The sequence below is a fragment of the Prionailurus bengalensis genome, chromosome D3 (assembly GCF_016509475.1).
Source record: "Prionailurus bengalensis isolate Pbe53 chromosome D3, Fcat_Pben_1.1_paternal_pri, whole genome shotgun sequence".
NCBI classification, from domain to species: domain Eukaryota; kingdom Metazoa; phylum Chordata; class Mammalia; order Carnivora; family Felidae; genus Prionailurus; species Prionailurus bengalensis.
Window position 1 is genome coordinate 57038105 of NC_057356.1, and position 18463 is coordinate 57056567.

The following is an 18463-nucleotide window of genomic DNA, read 5'->3' on the forward strand; positions in this document are numbered from 1 at the left end:
CTAGACATTGAGGACACAGCAGGTACAAAGCTAAGACCCCATCCTTATAAAGGTAACGTTCTAGGGGGAGACAAATAATGCACAAATAAAGAAGCAAATACACGATGGAAGGGGAACAGTGCTTGGGAGAAAAATAAAGCAGGACAAGGGGACTAGGAGGGCAGGGCAGGAGATGTGCTGCAGTAAACATCACAAAAAGGTGACCTGAGAAGGTATGAAGGAAGACAGTGCACGGGCCACATGACATGGGCCACAAGGAGGGAGAGAGGGAGGCAGAAAGAGCAGACTGCATCAACATTGCAGGCTTGAGGGAAAATATCAACGGATGGCAGTAGAGAGAGAAAAGGGTTAGTGTCTTGTTCTGTCCCTTGTGTGTTAAATAGAATTGCATTCCACTTCAAGGAACAGAAAACTGACCCCCATGGCTTAAACAGGCATGGGGCCCCTGTCCTCATGCCCATGCCTGCCATGGGAGTCTCACTCCCTCTGCTCACCTCCACCAAGAAGCTCCCACTCCCTGGATCCTGCCCTCCACAAGTGCCTGGAGCTTTTATGTCTGTCTCTTCTGGGCATCCCCCACTTTTTAAGACTTTGTTGTGTTCTCAGGGTCCAGGACAGGACCTCTGAGAAAGGAGAACCTGTCACGGAGCCACCAGGTGGTGTCCTGCTGCTGGCTGTTGGGAGAAGCTCCCCGCTCACCAGGACCTCTGCTTAGAAAGTCCTTAGACACCAGATGGTATTCGCGTCCCCAGGCAGCCACGCTCAGGGGGCTGGCTCATTCTGACTAAACTCAGAAGAAACTGAAATTCAGTACACGATGACCTTGCCTTTGAAAAGCAGCATAAGTGGGTTTGCGTGATTGAGTTCCATTTTAGGAAAATGAAGTTATCCCCGTGTTTATCAGCACTTCTGACTGTGAACATATGTGGCACCCTGTGGTGTATTTTGAGAAACTAAGGGACACAGAGGGAGCCAGGACACTGAAGAGAAAGCCCCATGGTGATGCAAAAGCAGGGACACTCAAACCCCAGCCCTGGCCAGGCAGCAAGAGAGGGTGAGGCCGTGATGAGCAGATCCCACAAACAGATCCATGATGAGCAAACACACGCCCTGCCCATTTGCCCGACGCTAGGAGAGCTGGTCTCTAGGAACCAGCAACCGAAGCGTGGGCCAGCAAGGGCCAAGCCTCAGACCACTGGAGTCCTTTTGCACCTGCCCCATGGCACATCCCCTGGGTGCTGTGGGTGGGGTCTTCTACCCTAGTCGGAGGCCCGGCCCACATGGGGGCTCAGCTGCAACAGCAGAGGGGCAGGGGCAGTTGTGGGTGCTCTGCCCTACCCTGGGCCGAGGGGAGCAGCCAGAAAACCCTGGCCCCAGCCAAGCCGGAAGGTGAGCCCAAGGCCGGTGGGAAGCAGAGGAGGCCTGAACAGTGGAAGGTGGCATTGTTGCAGGAAGGTGAGAACAACACAAGTCTCCTGCCCCAACTGGCTGGCTGGGCCCTTCCCCATCCCCCAACCCCTCATGTTCCTGGAGGGAACCAATGGTACCCTACATGCCCACGCTTAGCCAGAGCTGCCTGGCTTGTGTGTGCCAGTGAGAGGGCAGTGTGAAGACAGAATAGGAATCAAAAAGAAAAGCTTAGAGCAGAAACCCCAGCTCACAGAACCGCACCTGCCACATGGTGGAACAAGGAAACCAGCACAGGGAGGGCAGCAGGTTGAGGACAGAGGAGAAAAGATGCTTTGGGTGAGTCAGCATCTGCAGCAAGTGCAGACCATGTGGTGGAGGGTCGGGGCCTCCCCAAGAACAGTGATGGGGGGAGACTTGGGGGAAACAAGAGGCGGATTTTCTTCCTCAAAGGCCAGTGGCCTTGGTGAAGCACAGTTGGATTTCAGGGCAGGACTGGACTGCACAGAGTGTCCTGGCAGCTTCCCCATTCGGCAGGGCTGCGATGGTGCAAGCTGGACAGACTGAGGCCTGCAGGTGGAGGGCTGGGAGCAGAACCCCACCCTGGACCATGCATCTGGGGCGCAGGCCCCTGGGTGTCCTGCTATAGGGGACCCTGCCCGGAGTTTGGAAGGGAAAAGGCTGCGGCAGAGACCACAGCCTGTGAAGGACCCTGGCATGTGAATGTCAGCAAAGGCCTGGCTTCCCTGGTTGACAGGCCCCCTGACCCTCATGGGGGCAGCCCACAGAGGGCCCTGAGCCGGGCACGCTGACCGGCCTGGCCTGGCGAACTCGGCAGCCCTGGCCACCGCCATCTCTGCCATGCCTGGCCCAGGGCCCAAACCTGGAGGGAGGTGGTGAGGGCAAGGCATGGGAGGGAAAGGCGGGCCCAAAGCCGCCCCTCATTCACTGGGAGCTCTAGAACATCTCGAAGACTGGCAAATAAGCGAGAGACTGCAGAGCTACTTCTAAATGACAAAGTAGGAAATGTTTAAAAATGGCCATCACTAAGCAGGGAGGCGGGCTGGGGCAGGGGCACCCACGAAACAGGCCCATTTGCCTTTCATTGGCCACGGGTTCTCTTTGGTCTCTATTTTCTCCTGTTTATTTTTACACCCTAAAAAAAGCGCTTCTACATTAAATAATTACCTTTCATCCATTTATAATTCTCTCCCTCTGGGGCACCATAAATGTCTTTTATATTATGATCATGTTAGAGAACCTAATACATTTTCTTCCCTTGCCTGCCAAACATGAGACTCACAGATGCTTCCCTAAGCAAGACAGGAGCCCACACGGTGAAGGAAAGGCTGCGGGCTACTGGATTACTGTATTTAATACAACAGGCCCACTGGTAAAACCTCTACACCTAGTTTGGAGGGAATGCTAACAAAAGAAAGTCCATGCACCTTGGCTTCTACCATGTTATTTAGAGGAAAAAGCAAGTGATGAAAAAGGAATACTGACCTCAGTTAAATAGATAGATAGATAGGTAGATAGATAGATAGATAGATAGATAGATAGATAGATAGATAGACAGACAAATTGCTAGCTAGCTTTGGAATTCTACGCCACGATGCCCTTACTCTGGGACTTCAGACAAGTCACTTAAAGTTTCTAAGCCCCAGTTTCTCCCTCTGCAAAACGGAGATATTAAAACCTGTCCAGGGGCACCTAGGTGGCTCAGTCGGTTAAGTGCCCGACCTTGGCCCAGGTCATGATCTCACGGTTCATGAGTTCGAGCCCCGCATCAGGCTCTGTGCTGACAGCTCAGAGCCTGGAGCTGACAGCTCAGAGCCTGGAGCCTGCTTCGGATTCTGTGTCTCCCTCTCTCTCTGCCCCTGCCTGGCTTGCGCTCTGTCTCTCTCTCTCTCTGAAAAATAAGAATCCACATTAAAAAACAAAAACAAAAACAAAGACAACCTGTCCTGGCCTCTGCCCAGAGTTGTTTCCACAGGTAGAGCAGCCGAGGGTTTTCTCTGTCACCCACGAAGCGGGAGTGAACACTAACAATACAATGTTTTGTTGATGGAAGGTAGGAGAAGAATTACTATCAAAGGAAATTATTCACTCTTCATTCATTTAGCAAACATTTACGGAGGCTTGACTGTGTGCCTGGTTCTGTGCTAAGCACTGGAAATAAAATAGCGAACGCTATACCAGTTCAGGCCGTAGTGGCCAGCATCTGTTACCTGCAGCCAATGCAATCCTATCTTCTACCCAAAGAGACAGTAAGAAGGTTCAGTGTCTAGGGGGAGCCAGGAGCCAGGGCCTAAGCTTTGGAGCCAGAATGTTCAAATCTGGGTTCAAATGAGACTCACGAGCTGTATAACTCGGGAAACATTACATGATCCTTGTGAAAACACATTTGTTTCTCCATCTTTATTTGTTTTATTATTTTTTTTAAGTTTATTTATTTTTGAGAGAGAGACAGAGCATGAGCAAGGAAGGGGCAGAGAGAGAGGGAGGCACAGAATCCGAAGCAGGCTCCAGGCTCTGAACTGTCAGCACACAGCCCGACACGGGACTCAAACCCACGAGCTGTGAGATCATGACCTGAGCTAAAGTTGGGCGCTTAACCCACTGAGCCCCCCAGGTGCTCCGTGTTTCTCCATCTTTAAAATGGGGGTATAGTGCTGCGCTTACAGCACTGAGGGGATGAGGCACCATGGCATGGGATGAGGGCCAAAGAATGTGGCCCACACTGCCTGGCACAGATGAAGCACCCACAGGCAGCAGCCGCTCTAGCTGCCGTATGCACCAGCAATGCGGTTCCTTCCTGGTGACACGTTCAGAGGTGATATGATATGTTACTCTCCAGGCTCCCCACAGAGGTGACCCTCAATCCACTCCTCACTGGAGGTCAGTGTAGATCCCACCCAGCAGATAACCCTCTACTCCCACCACCTCCAGAGGGAAGAACTGGCCTGTGAGACAAACCACCAATGTGCCCCACACACTCCAGAAAGCAGGATTTCAGAGCAGCTCACCGTGGCTGACATCCATGCAGGTAGCCAGCTGCTGGCTACACCACAGGGCTCAGAGTACCCAGCTGAATGGGGCGCCTGGGTGGCTCCCTTGGTTAAGCGTCTGATTTTGGCTCAGGTCATGATCTCGCAGTCCGTGGGTTCAAGCTCCACGTCGGGCTCTGTGCTGACAGCCTGGAGCCTAGAGCCTCCTTTGGATTCTGTGTCTCCCTCTCTCTCTGTCCCTCCCTGCTCACATTTTGTCTCTCTCTCTCAAAAATAAAGAAACAGTAAAAGAGATTTTTTTAATGTTTAAAAAAAAGAATACTCAGCTGAATGAACAAACCAATAAATGGAGATCTGAGCGAGACCTTTCCTAGAAACCACGGTTATGAATTGTGCCATCGGCTATGCACATCCTGGGTGCCAGGCACGCTCCACAGGGAGAAGGCTCTGAACCAATTCCAGCAGGTTTGGGACTCACTGCCAGGTGTGGGTTACCTTCTGGGGAGATTCAAGGCACCTCGCGTGAAACCACGTGACCGTGGGATCAGCTCAAAACTGCAAGATGGCAACCTGCAGATGAGATAGATTTAGTAGGTTAATTTCAGATCATTGAAGTTGGGGAAGAGAATGTCTCGGAGGCTGGGTCCCCTCCCTGCTGTACCCCACTCAGCCTTATCAAACCCGGTGCTAGCTTCTGACAAAAAGCGAATCTCACCCTCCTTCAGACTTCACTTGACACAGGCTTCCCAGACTCTCTGAAACTACTGAACTAGTTCCCCTTCCCCTCTCTGGGCCTTCTTCATGGAAACTGCCAACGGCTGTCTAGCATTTAAAAATGGTTTACGGCCAGATCTCTGTCCATCTCCAGCCTCTCCTCCATCAGCATCTCACAGTCAATGCCATGACTTTGCTCACAGCGTCCCTCCACGGCGAGCCCTTCCCCAGTCCCACCTGTCACTGCACTGCCCACCCTCCCAGGGGTAGCTCTGATGCTCCTTGGTTTGTTTTTTTTTTTTTTTTTTTTTGAGATAGAGAGAGAGGGGGTGCAAGTGAGCAAGGGGAAGAGAGAGAGAGAGAGAGAGAGAGAGAGAAGTGGGGCTCACCTGGGGCTTGTGTTTCACCAAAGTGGGGCTCATGTTCACCCAAAGTGGGGCTTGAGCTCACCCGATGCAGGACTCAAACTCACAAACTGTGAGATCATGACCTGAGCCATCCAAGCACCCATGAGTGCCCCTTCTCATTAGACACCCCCAGTTCTCATCTCCTCAAGAGCTATTACTGAGCCACATTTTTTTTGAACTACATTTTTGACACGTCTTTATAGTTAGTGTAGGACTTTGAAAATATAAATCTTTTCTAAAGTCCTGGGTTGTAAACTCCATTAGATCAGGAACTCAATCACGTATGGCTTTGTGTACCCTGTGGCCCCTAATAAGATATCTTGAATATTGAGGATGTGTAATAAATATTTGTTGCATAAATTAATATTTAATTACTTCATAAACGTGCCCCTATTTATCCTGGAAATGGACTCTTTTTCTTCCACAGTCACAATACAACAATCCAATATCTCAGAAGCTTTTGCCGATATCATTTTTTCAAGCACAGTTATTAATAATTTGTCTTAAAATGCTCATTTAAGTGCCCAACAGGAAGATAAGAGGGCTGCTTTCCTGTTGATGCTCATACTCAGCCATAATTATCTGTCACAAGAGGCATGAAGAGGTGTAAAGATAAAAGCTCAGAAGGTCAGATGTGCTGCCTCAAACTCCTGAAACAGGGGGCAATTATCAGCAGCCTTGAGCGTGGGGCGGGGGTTGGGGCACAGATTAATCATGCAGGAGGCATTTGTTCTGTGAGTCACAGAACTCAGTCTCCCCTCCCCCATCCCACCCCCAAACACAACACACAGACAAACCACACACACACACACACACACACACACACACACACACACCAGACATACACCACATAACACACACACACACACACACACACACACAGCCTCCCCTCCCCCACTCTAACCCCAAACACACACACACACACACACACACACACACACACACACACACCACACATGCACACACATACACCACCCCACACATATACCACACACATACCTACACACACATGTGCACCCACACACCCACACAGCCACCTCCTCCCTGCTGGGAGGGAGAGCCACAGATGTGCAGGTCTGAAGGTAACTGAAGCATGCTCATTTGAGGACCAGAGCTGAAAAACACATGTAAGGGTCCCGATGGGACTGCCCAGTCTTCCTAAACATGAGATTCTTAACCTAATTCAACCTTTCATTTATTGCTCAGTTATTACCATGAACGTTATTTATCGTGTAATATAGTCATACAGTAATTTCCTCAGAAGCTCTGTGCCTTTTCCTCTCCAGTGCTAAAATATTTAGTTTCTGTGCCCGCTTTTCATAATTTTTTTTAAATCTCATCATGATTGTTGGATTCTCTGTGGTCATTTCATAAGCGGACAGCCTACAAAAGCAATCCCCTTGACAAAGCAATCCCCTGTTGACAAAGGCCAGGGAACTAGCTAACCAAGCTGGTCATGGCTGTGTCTCAGCAAGATGTGTCTTGTGAAGGTAGAGAACTAGTGGTCCTTGCTGCATTTATTCTAGAAAGTCTAAGGCCTTTTCCTACTTGCTCCCTAGCTCCCTAGAAAGTTCAGGATGTAAGTAAAGAAATCCCATCTTCTGATGAAGATGGTAGGTGAGCTCTGTAGTAATGTGAATATAGTCCTTACCTCGTGATCAGCGAATTGCCTTCAGCACATCATCATCAATCATTGCATTAAATTAATACTACTAATTTCAATTTTATTGGCTTTGTAGTTTTTCTTACATTCAGTTAGAGTTTGTTTTGGCTTTATAGCTGTAGATGAGCTTATATGTATGTATGTATGTATGTATTTATGTATTTATTTTTCATTTTATTTTTTACTTTTTAAAATTTACATCCAAATTAGTTAGCATATAGTGCAACAATGATTTCTGGAGTAGATTCCTTAGTGCCCCTTACCCATTTAGCCCATCCCCCCTCCCACAACCCCTCCAGTAACCTTCAGTTTGTTCTCCATATTTATGAGTCTCTTATGCTTTGTCCCCCCCACCCTGTTTTTATATTACTTGTGTTTCCCTTCCCTTATGTTTGTCTGTTTTGTCTCCTAGAGTCCTCATATGAGTGCAGTCATATGATTTTTGTCTTTCTCTGACTGACTAATTTCACTTAGCGTAATACCCTCTAGTTCCATCCACGTAGTTGCAAATGGCAAGATTTCATTCTTTTTGATTGCCGAGTAATACTCCATTGTATGTATGTATGTATCTCTCTCTCTCTCTCTCTCTCTCTCTCTCTCTCTCTCTATATATATATATATATATATATATATATATCTTCTTTATATATAAAGTGCTGCTAGAAACATTGGGGTGCATGTGTCCCTTCGAAACAGCACGCTTGTATCCCGTGGATAAATGCCTAGTGGTGCAATTGCTGGGTCATAGGGTAGTTCTATTTTTAGTTTTCTGAGGAACCTCCATACTGTTTTCCAGAGTGGCTGCACCAGCTTGCATTCCCAGAGCTTATATGTACTTAAGTAGCATTACAATAATAAAGCCAACACTGGGAATCAGTAAGAATTTTTCTCAGTCCTGCCTTACAAAATCTTCCTTGGTTTGTACCATGTGCCTGACACTTGGCCTGCTCACTGGGGAGGACTGTCCTTGACTCTGTTCTTGCCTAATGGTTGTTACTGGTGCAAAGTGATTGGCCATAAACAGTCATGCCAAAGAAAGTACTGATATCCCCCAAGGAACTAGATTACAAGGCTAGAAAGAGGTCACGTGCATCATCCAGAATACACTGATAATCATCCTTTTATTACCATGAAAATATTCATGTAGCTTTTTTAAAGTTAAACTTATTTTGAGATAATTGTAGATTCACATGCAGTTCTAAGAAATAATACAGAGAGATTCCATGTATCTGTCACCCAGTTTCTACAGTGGTAATTTCTTGTAAAACTATAGGCATATCATATCCAGGATGTTGACACTGACGTCAGTGACAATGCACCAATCTTCATCAGAATTCACTGGCTTAACATACACCAATTTGTGTTTATTTTTGTGCGTATTCCATTTTTTTTAATGTTTATTTACTTTCGAGAAACAGTACGTGCTTGTGAGTGGGGAAGGGGCAGAGAGAGAGGGAGACAGAGGATCTGAAGTGGGCTCTGCTCCGATAGCATAGAGCCCAATATGGGACTCGAACCCACAAACTGTGAGATGGTGACCTGAGCCAAAGTCGGACCCTTAACCGACTGAGCCACCCAGGCGTCCTTGTGTGTATTTAGTTCTATGCGGTGTTACCCCATGTGTAGTCTCCACCATCACAGTCATGATCAGGACCAGTTCTGTCACCACAGGGATCCCTAGAGCTACCCTCTTATAACCACACACATCTCCCTCCTGTGCCGCACCCGTCCTCAAGTCCCTGGCAACCACGAATCCATTCTCTTTTCGTTCATTTCAAGAATGTTACAGGGGCGCCTGGGTGGCTCAGTCAGTTAAGCGTCCGACTTCAGCTCAGGTCACGATCTCGCCTTCTGTGAGTTCGAGCCCTGCGTCGGGCTCTGGGCTGATGGCTCAGAGCCTGGAGCCTGCTTCCGGTTCTGTGTCTCCCTCTCTCTCTGCCCCTCCCCCGTTCATGCTCTGTCTCTCTCTGTCTCAAATAAATAAACGTTAAAAAAAAAAATTAAAAAAAAAAAAAGAATGTTACATAAATGGAATCGTACAGGATGCAACCTTTCAGGACCAGCTTCTGTACTCAGCAGAATTCCCTTAAGATCCATCCAAAGGGTAGCGTGCCTCCATGGTACGTTCCTTTTTATTGTTGAGTAGTGTTCCATAGTACAGGCACAGCAGCTTGTTTAACCACTTGCCTGTTGAAGGACATCGGGGGGATATCAAGTTTGTGGCTATTACAAATAAAGTCGCTATGAACTCATGTACAGGTTGCTGTGTGAACATAAATTTTCATTGCTCTGGGATGAAAGCCTAGGAAGGAGAGTGCTGGACTGTATGGTAATTGTATATTTAGTTTTATTAAAAAAAAATCTGCCCAACTTTTCCAGAGCACCTGTACCATTTTACTCAATATAACATTTTAAAATTCTCATCAGGGGGGCGCCTGGGTGGCTCAGTTGGTTGAGCGTCCGACTTAGGCTCAGGTCATGATCTCGCGGTCCGTGAGTTCGAGCCCCGCGTGGGGCTCTGTGCTGACCGCTCGGAGCCTGGAGCCTGTTTCAGATTCTGTGTCTCCCTCTCTGACCCTCCCCCATTCTTGCTCTGTCTCTCTCTGTCTCAAAAATAAATAAACGTTTAAAAAAATAATAAAAAAAATTAAATTCTCATGTTTGGCTCAGGTCACGATCCCCGGATCATGGGATAGAGCCCTGTGTCATGCTCCACGCCGAGCGTGGGCCCTGCATGAGGTTCTCTGTTTCTCCCCTTCTCCCCCTCTCACCCACTCGTGTGCGCACTCTCTAAAATTAAAAAAAAAATTCTCATCAAGAATTTGTGCACTCCGGTTTGCAAAACACTAATATAGTGACAGACACCAGATGACTAAAACATCAGCAAGGTGTCCTTGAAGATATAAAAAAGCAAGTAGATAATAATTCTGGATGGAAAAAAAAAAAAAACGACCTGTTAATAAACAGATGCTGGAAAACTTTAAATTAAAATTTCAAGTAGAGGGCACCTGGATGGCTTAGTTGGTTAAGTGATGGACTCTTGATTTCAGCTAGGGTCATGATCTCATGGTTCATGAGATCAAGCCCCATGTGGGGCTCTGTGCTGAAAGCATGGAACCTGCTTGGGATTCTCCCCTCCCTCTCTGTCTGCCCCTCTCCATCGTGTGCAATGCGCACACTTGGGTTCTTGCTCTCTTTCTCTCTCAAAACAAATAAATACAATAATAATAAAATAAAATAAAATCCAAGCAGTTTTTTTGCCTTCCAAATGGTGGAGTCTTGAGTTTTGAGGCAGTGTCTCTTGTAAGAAAAACATTCTAATGCCTTTTTGTTATTCATATGAAAACAGGCCCAACTTCCTCAGGTCTGGAGGTCCACTTCACTTTGCAGGCCATGGAAACATCATCATATATTTCTGTAAATTTCTAAAATTAAGGTCTTTTAACCACCAACAAATGAGACTACTGCGTAGGTCTACTCCAAACTCCCTATGTCACACTCTTCTTTTTTTTTTTTTTAATTTATTTTTGAGAGAGGGAAAGCATGAGCAGAGGAGGGGCAGAGAGAGAGGGAGACACAGAATCTGATGCAGGCTCCAGGCTCCGAGCTGTCAGCACAGAGCCCGACGCAGGGCTCGAACTCACCGACTGTGAGATCATGACCTGAGCCAAAGTCAGACGCTTAACCAACTGAGCCACCCAGGTGCCCCATGTCACACTCTTCTTTAGGCCAGGTGACTGTGGATGGCCATGGCATTTGGGGGATCAGGTTGGGCATACATTTAGTTTGGATTTAGCAGATCCATTTATGTGGTCTGCATGTGTAGTTCAGTTATTGCTGACTGTCCTGGATTCTTATTCCTCCAGGAACGGGGCTACCACCCCCTGGGCAGGGTCCCCCAGCCTGGCCATGAAAGTTGAGGGCTCATGGCCGTACTGTAACCTGAGCATGTCTTGGGGCATCCAGCCACAGAAACATGTGGGCAGGAGGAGAAACAAAGTTTGAAATGCACAGAGCCAGTAGTAGCTGGTCTACAGGAAGTTGCTTGAATCACCAGGTACAGAAAAGTGTAAACAGAGGATTCAGTCCTCCTCAACCCTCGTCAGAATGGACATTCTCTCTTGTAGGAACAGCCTAGATAATGAAGCTTATATGATTATAAATATACCATGCTCTTTTCTTGGTAGACGTTTTCAGAATCTCCGTTTGTGAGATATAAACCTGAAAAATACTACCAACACTGACTACATCACTATGGAGTTGCATGTTTTATGTATCCCAACATGTCAGATTCCATTTTAACAAATCTGACACATCTTGTCCTGATGAAATCTGGGGTTCCAGCTGAAGTAAATTTTCACCAGTCATGCTAAAGGAAATTATGCTAATCTGAAAGTATGCCAGATAGAAACTATTCTCTTTCTCTTCTTTCTGGAGAATGTGGTAAGTGATCAAGGAGTTTGCAGTCAAAAGAATAGGGACAAACATAAAGGCGTGTCAGGCTGTTCATTAAAATGTCAGGTTTTTTTCCTGGATTTTGTGCTACTTAAGGCATTTTTAACATTCTAAAATTTGAAGTTGGTTGTGGTTTTTTTTCTCTTTTCATGTAAATATTCATTTTTGTAACTAACTTGTGTTTATAACTCTGTAATCTGACCACCCTCTAACACTGTTTCTTTGGGAGACACATGGCCATTGTCTGAATGGACCCTGGCTGTGAACTCCCACCTATTATTGTCTGGCTTACTTGGGTGGTTGTTTTCTGGGGCCCACAGTGAGGGTTCAGATTCTACCCTCCACCTGCCACCGGAGGAGGCTGTTCTACAGGCTACGGGCTGCTCAGACAGTTCCCCTGAAAGGGTGAACATTGTACATTTATATTCTAATGTCTTTGGAAGCCATAAGGGGGAGGGCAGGTTTCCCCTTTCGAGAATGGACCTTCTCACTGTCAGTCATCCTGGGGCTGGAAGTGGGGCTCAGACCAGACCTTAATACTGGGTGAGAGAAGGGGGCAGCCACCTGGGGCAGCGGGATCTGCTCTCTGAGTGGTGGTGATGTCCACAGCATGCCTGGCAGTGAGTGGTCCTGTGAGTGTCCCTGAGGACAGGCCTGGCTCTGCAGGCCCCATAAGCCACCTTATCTTTAGGGCTTGTCAGCTGCTCTCTGGTGTGCTTCCCCTTTACTACCTGGAGCCTCAGGAAGGCCTGGGGTGCACTGCCCAACCTCAGATGCCCTGTGGGGACTCACAAGAGGGCCTGTCTTCTACTTGGAGGCTGTAACTGTAGGGAGAGCAGCCTCTCTTGAGGCCAGAGGTTTCCAGAAGAAGAGGCAGTGGCACAGCACAGCCAAGAGGCTGTGCCGGAGACCATGGAGGGGCCCTGCCCTAAGCCCCAGTGAGCATATATCTGGGGAATCCTTGGGGACAGCTGTGGGATACTTGGAGAGATCCAATTTACATACAGTAAGCTGGAGGAATTTACACTCGCAGTGGCCCTCAAGGGCTTCCTCAAATCCTAGTGCTCAGACTGCCTCCCCACATGTCAAGCCAGGGATAGGACCCCTGTTGGGGGTGCACCAGGCCCTAGAATTTTTCAAAGCTCCCCAGTTCATTCCAGTATCCAACCAAGATTAAGTGCCACTGAGCTATTAGAATTTGGGCATTTAAAAGGAAATGTAACCTTATATTACAGCTATAGTCCGGTGCTAGTAGGACTTTGCATCACCTCCAAATTGTTGTGACTCTATTAAATTGTCTACTAGAATGGTGGGAAACCTTAGCCTTCATATCATCTCAACTGCTCCCACCTTCTTCAGCTTCTGGAAGCTGCCTTCATTGATGTCCTCTCCCTCCAAACTTACCAATCCCACCTCAGTCCTTAAAGTGGTTACATTTGGTAGGTAAGTGACTTGGTCACCCAGCCTCCCCACCAGCCCCGAGCTGAGTGGCCTAGGCTCAGCACTTTATTCCCCAGTCTCATTCGCTATGCCTTTAACACCAGTGACTACCATGGCGTTCTCATGCATGCCTGAAGGTCCGGCCCTCCCCACCCATGCACACCACTTGTCTCTGCTCTGGTTCCAAGCCAGGAGTGCTGTTCAGTGGCTGAGGTCCCACTGCTCCACTCCAGTAGGCCTCCTGATCCCAAGTCCAAGGTCCCATTAGCACTTAGGCAGAGAGCACTAAGTGGCCTCCCTAACTCTTAAGCACTGACCACCCTGGATTCTAGGTCTCAAAACTCTGGCAACTGTCCTTGTCTGAATCACACCTGAGCTAGCCCTACCTTTTGGAATGAGGCTCCCCACCTTCCATCACCTACCACACCTCTGTGACAGCACAGGGCTCGTGCCAGGGCCTGGGGCTTTTCAACCTGCTCAAGGAATCACTGTGCTTCATCAGCAGGTCAGAGCTATGGAAGGAAGGCCATCAGCACAGGAGTCAGGAGATGGGCACCTTGATGTCAGCTTTACCCCCTGGATTAACTTCCTGTTGCTGACGTTAACAAAATATCATAAACTCAATGACACAAAACAACACAGATTTACTATCCTTCAGTTCTGGAAGTCAGAATTTCGATACAAGTCTTATAGGACTAAAAACAAGGTGTTGGCAGAAATGTGTTCCCTCTGGAGGTTATAGGGGCAAATTTGTTTCCCTACTCTTTCAGGGTCTAGAAGTGACCTTTATTCCTTGGCTCATGGCTGCATAACTTTGACCTCTGCTTCTGTTGCCACATCTCCCTTTTTAACTCTGACCCTCATTTCCAGCGTCTCCATGAGCAATTCTCTTGAATTCCCATAGTTTTAGGATGGGATGGGTTGGAGATGCAAATCTGGAAGTCAGCAGAGATAGTATTTAATGTACCCAGTAGTCTGTATGAAATCACATGGAGGGTGTCGCAGGCAGAGGAGAGACGAGGTGGAGAAGCAAGAAATGGGGCTCCCCAACATTTAGACATGTTCGAGAATGATGAGCAGTGGCCAGCATGGCAGACTGGATAGAGGAGCAGTGAGACAGAAGAGCAAGAGACAGTGCTGCTCTAGGGGTGCCTGGGTGGCTCGGTCGGCTGAGGATCCGACTCTTGATTTTGGCTCTTGATTTTGTGATCCCAGGGTCATGGGATCAAGCCCTGTGACAGACTCTGTGCTGAGCATGGAGCCTGCTTGAGATTCTCTCTCTTTCTCTTTCTCCCTCTCTCTCTCTCTCTGTCTCTCTCAGTCTCTCTCTCCCCCTCTCTCCCTCTGCCTCTCTCCCCCCACTCCCCATTGCCAAAAAAAAAAAAAGAAAGGAAAAGAAAGACTTTGCTGCTCTAGAGGCCGGGAGAAGAAAGTGTTTCAGGAAGGTAAGAATAGTCAATGTGTAAATGCAACCGATAAGCTACGAGAGGCTGAGGGTCAACTGTTGGGTTGGCCACATGGAGGTCACTGGCAGCAACACTGTGGGTGGTTTTGGTGGAGTGGCAGATACAAAGCCCTGCCCAGAGTGAATTCTAGGGAGAACCAAAGACAAGGTAGGGACAGCTACCTTAGACAATTCCATCAGAGAAGTTTCTGAAAAGAGAATCAGGGATGATGGACAGTCTCCAAAGGGGAAACCAGGTCAAAGAGAGGGTTTTTGTAAATGCAAGAAATTACAACAAGGGTGAATCCAGATGGTCCAGTGGAGGAAAATCCATAGGAGCAAAGAGTCTACCAGAGAAAGGCGAGGGAGCCATCCACACTCAGCCATCTAATACAACAGGCAAGATTCAAATACATGTGTGACGTTCTGAGTCTAGCATGGGACCAATTTCCTCATGAAGGCTGCTTTGTAAAAGCAGCTCATATTCTGAGGAGAACCCAAGGGTACACGTTACATCAGTGACATGGAATTCCAGAGGAAAAGAAAATGGAAAACAACCCAAAAAACCTAGACACTTGCCCTACTTTCTCAAGAGCAGCTCTACAGTCAGCTGGCAATCTAAAAGCTTGGACCTTCAAGTCAGCCAATCATTCTGAACTGGTCTATCACAGACTATATTCTAAGGTGGTAAGCAATAGGTAATTGCATTATTTTAACACATTAACTTGGTCAAGTTACCAAATTTTTTAGTTTGTGGGACTGAATATTGGCTCACACAAAAATGGTCAACTTGTCTGTTTTGCCTCACCCCAGGTGTGGGGCAGATGCTGTGCTTGCACAACATATCATATTATCAACATATAAAACTGTTCAGACAGAAAGTAGGTTAGTGGTTGCCTCGTCCTGGGGGTAAGAATGGGGTGTGAATACAAATGGGGAAGAGATTTCTTTTTTGGGGTGATGGAAATGTCCTATAGTTGGATTGTGTCATGTATGTACAACTCTTTAAACATACTGAAAACCATTGAATTGGATACTTTAAACAGGTGAATTTTATGGTATATAAATTCTATCTCCTAAAACTTTTTTAAAAAGAGAGAGGGGGCATCTGGCTGGCTCAGTCAGTGGCACATGCGACTCTTGAACTCGGGGTTGTAAGTTTGAGACCCATGCTGGGTGTAGAGATTACTTAAAAATAAAATCTTAGGGCACCTGGGTGGCTCAGTCAGTTAAGTGATCAACTCCTGATTTTGGCTCAGGTACATACATCTCATGGTTTGTGGGATGGAGCCCTGCATTGGGTTCTGTGTGGATAGCGTGGATCCTGCTTGGGATTCTCTCTCTCCCTCTCTCTTTGCCCCTTCCCTGCTTGCATGCTCTCTTTCTCTCTCTCAAAATAAATAAATAAACCTAAAAAAAATTTTTTAATAAAAAAACAGGGGCACCTGGTAGATCAGTCATTTAAGTGCCAGACTTCAGTTCAGGTCATGATCTCACTGTTTGTGGGTTCAAGCCCTGCGTCAGACTCCATGCTGACAGCTCAGAGCCTGGAGCCTGCTTTGGTTTCTGTGTCTCCCTCTCTCTCTGCCTCTCCCCTGCTCATGTTCTCTCTGTCTCTCTCAAAAATAAATGTTAAAAAAATTAACAATAAATAAGTAAATAAATAAATAAATAATCTTGATATTACCTACAATTCTCTTTTCTTTTCTCTCTCCTCTAGCCATCCAAGATGCTGAAAGGAAAGAAGACCAAGGGGAAGAAGGTGGCCCTGGCCTCTGCTGTTGTGAAGAAGCAAGAGGCCAAGAAGCTGGTCACTCCCCTGTTTGAGAGAAGGCCCAAGAATTTTGGCATCAGACAGGACATCCAGCCCAAAAGGGCCTCACCAGCTCTGTCAAATGCCACGGGCTGCAGTGGCAAAGGACTATTCTCTATAAATGTCGAAAAGTGCCTTCCGTAATTAACCAGTTCACCCAGGCTTTGGACCACCAAACAGCTACTCAACTGCTTAAGCTGGCCCACAGATACAGACCAGAGAGAGAGCGAGAGAAGCAGAGATTGTTGGCCCGGGCTGAGATGAAAGCTGCCAGCAAAGGGGATGTCCCCACTAAAAGGCTGCCTATCCCTCAAGCTGGAGTTAATACTGTCACCACCTTGGTGGGAAATACGAAGGCTCAGCTGGTAATGATTGTATATGATGTGGATCCCATTGAACTGGTTGTCTTCCTGCCTGCCCTGTGTTGTAAGATGGAGGTTCCCTTGGGGCAGCTGGGTGGCTCAGTCAGTTGAGCATCTGACTTCAACTCAGGTCATGGTCTCACGAACTGTGAGTTTGAGCCCTGCGTCGGGCTCACCACTGTCAGTGCGGAGCCCGTTTTGGATCCTCTGTCCCCCTCTCTCTCTGCTCCTCCCCTGCTGGTGTTCTCTCTCTCAAAAATAAAGAAACATTAAAAAAAAAAAAAACGGTGGCGGTTCCCTGTAGCATCATCAAGGGGAAGGCCAGGCTGGGGCATCTGGTCCACAGGAAGCCCTGCACCGTTGTCACACAGATTAACTTGGAAGACAAAGGAATTCTGGCTAAACTGGTGGAAGCCATCAGAACCAATTACAGTGACAAATATGATGAGATCTACCACCACCAGCCACCAGAGAGACAACATCCTGGGTCCTAAGTCAGTGGCTCGCATTGCCAAGCGGGAAAAGGCAAAAAGAACTGGCCACCACACTGGGCTAAGTGGATGCTGTTGAATTTTCTGTACATAAAAATAATAAAAAGTTCTCTTTCCAAAAAAAATCTTTAAAAATAAGTAAGTTACAAAAATAAAATAAACAGAGAGAGCAAACTTTTCTCTGAAGACCTGGGTCCTGTAGGAGGAGGTGGCTCGGAGGGGAGGCCACTGACCTCCAGCTCACTTCCTCCAGAGCCAGAGCCTATCTTCAGTGTTGCTGAAAACACCAGAGTCACTTGGCAGAAGTCAGGGCTCTGTCTAAAACGAGCCACAAGAGCTCCTCAAACAAAACAAGGTCTAGCCCCTGGCGTGTTTGTGTGGTGGTTTAATCTATAATTACTTGACCAGTAATCCACAAAGATTTTTCTCAGCTAGTAATGACGCAGAGAAACTGAAGGACTCCATAAATATCTGCCTTTTGCTCCTTTTCTTGCTACGACCTGCACCACCCCCCCCCAACTTTACACATGCCTTGCAACGTAAATAGTGTATGTCCTCCTTGTAAGTGGGATGAGGAGTTAATGATTTCTCTAGGATAGATAACATGGAAGGAAGGACCAGGTGAGAATGACCAAAGTTATCATAGGCATATTCCAGACCACCGGAGCTAGACGTCTCCACGCCAAGGCACCCTGACTCCAGGGAATGACACATGGGCCCCTGTCTTTGTTCTAACCGGTTAGAGGTTAGAACGTGCCTGAGAGGACATGTACACCAGGCACCATCCTCAGTAAAAACCCAAGACCCTGAACAAAGACAAGACTCACGCTCCTTTCCTGAGTCTCCCTGAAGCCCCATCTGTATCTGCTCCATATCTTCCATAAACTCTGCTCTCACTTCCTGCTGGCTCATGTTTGATTTCCATTCTTTGTGAAGCTAAGGACCCTCCTGGCTGGTCCTGTGACCCCCTCTGGGTCCTTGGACCTGGCCTGCCGGCATCAGAAAGAGCATGGTGTCCGGTGCTCTTTGATAAGGGTAGTGGTCTTCAGGGATAAATAGATGGCGTTCACGAGGAGGAACAAGGCTGTGCTCATCCGACCACTTTGTGGTGCTCACTCCGTTCCAATTACATGGAGATTCCCATGTTCTCCCTTAAGGTTCAGCTCAGTTTTGGGTTTGCTCCTGACTATCTCAGGAGCTTTGAATCTCTGTCCCAATGCCCTGCCCAGCAGGGTCCCCTGTGTGATGACAGTCCA

General features: G+C 47.5%; 1 pseudogene; it reads left to right on the forward strand.

The window, feature by feature from the left end:
* Positions 1 to 16227: 16227 nt before the first annotated feature.
* Positions 16228 to 17286, forward strand: LOC122470002 (annotated as a pseudogene).
* Positions 17287 to 18463: the final 1177 nt, after the last annotated feature.